The sequence below is a fragment of the Camelina sativa genome, chromosome 10, assembly GCF_000633955.1.
Source record: "Camelina sativa cultivar DH55 chromosome 10, Cs, whole genome shotgun sequence".
Lineage (NCBI taxonomy): Eukaryota > Viridiplantae > Streptophyta > Magnoliopsida > Brassicales > Brassicaceae > Camelina > Camelina sativa.
The window spans coordinates 7,302,308-7,307,116 of NC_025694.1; the positions used below are offsets into that span (position 1 = coordinate 7,302,308).

Sequence of the window (4,809 nt, forward strand, 5' to 3'; positions counted from 1 at the left end):
TAGAATGTTAAACCGCAGCTCTATTTGGTGAAAGGTCAACATTTTCTAATTTCATCATGTTCTAGAAGGCAACAATACATAAATCTTTCTCTTGAATTAGGTTCTAGAAGGCTAAATATTTAAAAACGAAACATCACATGTAGAAGTTGTCTAGGACACAATTACATGGACCTACAATTATTTTGCTACTGAACCAAATTCCTAAGTTGGTAACGGCGTTAATTGGCGAGAAAGAAGCAAAGGCTCCAACCGCAGACTGTTATGCAGCTGTCTGAATCTTCTCTTCATCAAGTTGCCTATAGTATGACGCAAGCTAAGCTGCAGATCATGAAGCTCAAGCATTAGTAGCGATGCAATCCCAACTAAACCTGCAAAATAATGGTTTCCAGTTCAATGATCTATGCAACAATTAATGGAAGACAAACTGAGAGGTGTAGATGGTTAACTTACCACATGAAGAACAGTGGAAAGGTATGGAAGGCCTAATTATGGTCAAAGGATCAAGCTGCAGACTCTTTGCTGCCTCAGAAAATGGAATAGAATGTTGAACCAAATGCGGGATCGACAGCCTGCTTGAAGCCTCAATTGAAAACACCTTCGACGGACCTCAGTCTCCTTACTCGAAAATCACAAGAACCTTATTAGAAATAGGGCCTTGAGCAAGATATGGTTTAGTGTTGCGAAGATGTTGGTAGCCATATGCAACTTGAGCATCCATACCTAAACAAACCCAACAAACACTATAATCAGGTCACATAAATAATTGCGAAATTGTGTTAGGATATCAAATTGAAAAGTCCATCAAGCTATCTGCAATAGTATAAAACCCATTATCCTCAACCTTTCCCTGCATTCTTTAGCACGTTCATCTCCTTTCGATGCCACAACAACATCAACTCAAGAATTTCCAAAAGACTCATCCTTACAAATTCAAAACCAAGCACTAAATCTAACACATCATCTATGCATGAACACATAAATCAGACACTTAAAAGGCAGAGAATTTAATAAGTTGATATAAGAATAACACAAGCTCTAGAGTAGTGAGACCAGAACCTGTTCTTCGCACATCAACAGTTGAAGCCTCTCTCTTTAAGCACAGGACCATGACGACCACCAGATTTGAGGTTAATGAAAACAGCCATTGGGGCATGAACACATAAATCAGGTTGAATCCGTTTGATACAGTCACGCATAGCTAGACGGAGATACTCAGGCATCATAAGACTCTGACGAAGCTCAACTTTATCAACACCGACCCATGTCAGATTAGCGAGTCCACAACCTCTCATCGCCTTTGAATCAGCCGTCGTTGTTGATGGCCGTGGTGAACCCACGAATTTCTCTTTCGACGCAATCGGTTTTTGATACCGGAGAGTCCATTGCTCTCTCTCGCCGGAGAAGACGACCAAAACCAAAAAAAAATGATTACTTTACGTTCTGTGTTTGGAGAGAAAAAAGAGCAATAGTCGAAGCCTCAATCGAAATCCCTGTTTGCTGAATTGATTCCCAGTCTCTCATAGCCGTCGTTTCCTCCGACCCAGTCACAGTCCACTTCAGATCTCTCTCCGTCAATCGCCGGCGAGTGTTTCTACAACCAGAAAGACTCTCTCTCTCCTTCGTAACCTAACACTACTTTCTTTGGTTTGTAAGAGAGGCAGCCAATTCCCGAGAAAGAATAAAGAAAAGATGGTTTTATCAATTAGAGTTTTTGGGGTTAGGAAGTATTTTCATATATATATTTTTTTTTAAATTAGGAGTTTATATTTTGGTTATTTTAGTTTATATAAAATCAAGGGTAAATTTGGTTTTTGATTATTATAAAACCTATTTGCCCAAACTAGTGAAAATAAAGTATATTTGGACATTTTTCAAAAAAAAGGTCTTTTTTTTTCCAATTTTCCCTTTTTTTTTACTACTTTAATTAGTTCTTTACGAAGCATTGATTGGAGATTAAAATACAATTGCAATAATATGTTTTTAATATTGACTTCAGAATTAATCCAAATTGTCTACTTAATATATATATTTTTCTTTTTTTGATAAGGCAGATCAGTATTAACTAAATCAGTAGTGAAGCAGCGAAGTGAAGGAAACAGGTAATTTTGGAATTGTATATTGTAAAGAGAAAATAAAAAAATTTACATGGTGAATTAGATCACCATATTAGAGCATCATTACTCGAGCACCCCTCTCAAATTGCTCAAGGATTAATTAATCATATAATTAATACTAAAATAATTAAAGCAACCCACTTAGAACTTAAACAAAATTATCTCTCCACTAGAACCCCAAAGAAGGTTGCTCATCATTTAAATAATATATATTTTTTAATTAATTATCAAATTTTACTAATTTATCATGAATAAAAAAATTATTTAATTTATATTACATAAATAGAAAACAATAAAATTTTATAGAATTCGGAATATTAAGCATATTTTACAAAATTTGGAATATTAAACATAAGATACAAAATTCGGAATATTAATCATATTTTACAAAATTCGGAATAAGATTTATTGTTGGGTTGCACCAATTTTTTTGCCAGATATGTTCAATCAAGTCTTTTTTTATCAAACGATCATACATTTGTGTATCTTGAACGTCATTTCGATTGTCCATCATGTTATTTAGATTTGTTGTCATATCTGTAGAAAATGATAAATCGACATGAAAAGTTTCGCTTCCTTCTCCGTGATGGAACTCTGATCGATAATTATTGATCTATTATTTGTAAACTATCTTCCCTAGTATGAAATATGTGATCAAAGAGTATTCTTATAGTATTACTGTGTTGATACATATACTAGTACATTAAACTATAAACTAGCCTAGATACACAAAATGCTAGTTCAGTGAACATATTATATTATTATAGATTAAAATAGAGTTTTTGAGAACACACCAATTATAATATACTTTTGACATAGCTGCAACTACACATCTCTGTTTACGAAAAACAGCTACAATCTGAGAAAAAAATACCATTATAATTACACTCTAAACAAATCAAAAGACATCAAAGATAAACCGCCGCAGCAACTCAAGATCATGGTTGATCAATGTCAGGGGAGTCACTCCATCAAATCATCAGCTTGGAACCTCGATGTCAGATTCGTTGTGTTAGTACTTGGCTCATGCGAAAAGGACACAGGTGGTGGTGCAGACACGGTTGGTGGTTAAATAACAACAGGCTTGTTGAGCCCGTATCTAGCCTTTGGATCTTCCGCTGATCCACCGAATGAGATGTTTAGAAGCTTGTGTTGATGTCGGGACCCCGAGTCTTTCCCTTCTTTGCTTCTTTATCTGCTGCTGCTGCTGCGTTTCCTCCTGACCCGATGCAAAGCTCCCTACCATCACCTAAGTTCCAAAACAACAACGCTTAAAACGATACAAGAATACTCGATTCCATTAAGATCAACACATCATGCTCTAAGTAATTTACCTGAACAGGATCAGCGGTTATAAAGAGACCAGCAAGTCCACCACCAAAGACACGACCATCAGGTCCAGCAAGGGACACACCCTTTTAATACAAGCCTTTTCAGTTTTTACACAAATCCAGTTTACTAGACAATAACATTCCTTTGCTTTTATAGGACAAGTGTGTCCTTTGTCCTTATTCCAACTCCTTTCAAGTCAAACCAAAGACAAAGAGATCCAATATAGCATATAAGATCCATTTAAAAGGCATCTATTGATTCTAAAGAGAGACCACTGTAAATACAAGACAACAGTTGTGAGATAAAGACATTACCAGAACTAGGACTGTTCTGGTTCTAGCTGGCGACTGTACTGCTTCACCTAGATCTCTTCATCAGTTTGTAATTGGTGTAATATCTACAAGAGAGAGAGAGACCATGATTCACATTAGTAAGCACAAACATCAGAACTGTGCCGAATAGTATATCAAGAAATTACCCTTGACATTCTTGAATGCTCCGTTCCTTGAGCTTCTTCCCGAAGGTAACCATCTTCTACAATGAAAATAAAAAGACGAAACAGACAAAATCGACTTCAAAAAAACAACCAATATCATAATACAACAAAACAAGAAACGGGTTCAGAAAAATTATCAACCGATTGTTAAAAAAGCACAACTAAACACGGTTCACCCAAACACATAGCCAAGCCTAAGAACAAAAACACAGTCTCATACGAAGAGCATACCTTTTCAACTACGAGAATCCACTCCCAATGTGAAGCTGATGAACAATCAATTTAAGCCCCAACCCGTAAACCCATACAAATCACAAACCAATTAAACATCAAACAGTACCCACTCTCACAATCAAATCGAATTTTACCTAAGCTCTAACATTAACAACGAGATCAATAATTAAGTGATGAGAATACAAACCTTCTCTGTCCGATTCGTCTCCCGGTGGACCTCGCCGTTCACATAAGAGCCATCAGAAGTAACGGCAGCCGTCGATGTCGCAGAAGGAGGTAGGTCGTTGTGAGAACCGAAGCGTCACATCTCACGCTTAAGTCGATCGGAGTGGCCATCGTTTTCCTCAACCACTGATTTTCCGATTTGTTGTATCAATCGGTGGCGATTTGCCGTTTTGTGTGTGATGAGAAGAGAGAGACAGACTCGGGGAAGAAAAGAAGCAAAAATGAGGAGAAAAAACATATTGCTTTTATATTATTTTATCAGCCATTCACAATGAGTCAAATCGGGGTTGTTAAGGGTTGCTCAAAGTGCTTCAGTAAATATCAATTCTCTTATAAATGGATTTTATATGAATTGGGAGCCAAACCCAAAAGATATCAAGAAAGTATCTTCCAGTAAAGTTATATATT

At 36.5% G+C, this 4,809-nt stretch overlaps 2 long non-coding RNA genes across 2 annotated transcripts; both read right to left on the reverse strand.

The window, feature by feature from the left end:
- Positions 1 to 1,694, reverse strand: LOC104717713. The gene is made up of 3 exons (XR_756292.2): positions 1,057 to 1,694; positions 451 to 720; positions 1 to 368 (listed from the first exon to the last, which is right to left on the reverse strand). It is a non-coding gene; the product is annotated as an uncharacterized LOC104717713 (long non-coding RNA).
- Positions 2,855 to 4,809, reverse strand: LOC104717714. Its single transcript, XR_756293.2, has 5 exons — positions 4,174 to 4,809; positions 3,925 to 3,980; positions 3,761 to 3,843; positions 3,449 to 3,634; positions 2,855 to 3,363 (listed from the first exon to the last, which is right to left on the reverse strand). It is a non-coding gene; the product is annotated as an uncharacterized LOC104717714 (long non-coding RNA).